Here is a 789-nt window from a genome sequence, read left to right as displayed (position 1 = left end):
TTGGGACACTCTTTCAAATTAAGAGTCTAACCTCAACTGTTGTGTGGAGGAGTCCGCTGTGATCGAAATTGCATTGCTACTACAGATGACAACATATGAATACGGGCTAAAAAGATAATGATAATTGATGGACATAGAACACAGAAAATATAATTTTAAGGCACTGTTGGATTAAAATAGCACAACACTATACACTACACACATGCCTAATGTCATCAGTTCACTCACTTTGATACCAAATCACGCAAGTTTCTCACTCTCTGTCTCCCACTTTATGAATGAATTAATGAATATTAAATTTATAGATACTTCTATAAATTTCAAGATACCCAAGGTCACTAACACAAGTCTTACACGGCCAATCACACACCCGTGAGAAGCGGCAGCCAATTGCACACAGTGTACTTCATCAGTTTTAAATAAAAAAACAAACAAACTAAACACTTATTTTTGTCCATATATTCGAAATAGTTTTAGCCACATGGGACCTTTAACTTGAAAATCTTTGCGGGAGCAAGATTTTTTTCCAGACTCTACAAATAGACAGGGTGTCATTTCTAAAGTAAGCACTAGCAGCTGTCACTCTGAATTTTTATAGGACTGAGTCACTGTGGGGGGACATATTTATACCCCCCCCCCCAGCACTTCCATGTGCCAAAACTCTTCACTATGTTAAAAGTGTTATTGATTGTTGATTATGTAATGACCGCTCACCACATGCCTAGCTAAACTGAGCATCTGTACATACCAGGAACCCCAAACCCACATAATGACTTCACTGTTTCTTTC

Source organism: Brachyhypopomus gauderio, chromosome 4 (genome assembly GCF_052324685.1).
Source record: "Brachyhypopomus gauderio isolate BG-103 chromosome 4, BGAUD_0.2, whole genome shotgun sequence".
Taxonomy (NCBI): Eukaryota; Metazoa; Chordata; class Actinopteri; order Gymnotiformes; family Hypopomidae; genus Brachyhypopomus; species Brachyhypopomus gauderio.
This window is presented reverse-complemented; position numbering follows the sequence as displayed.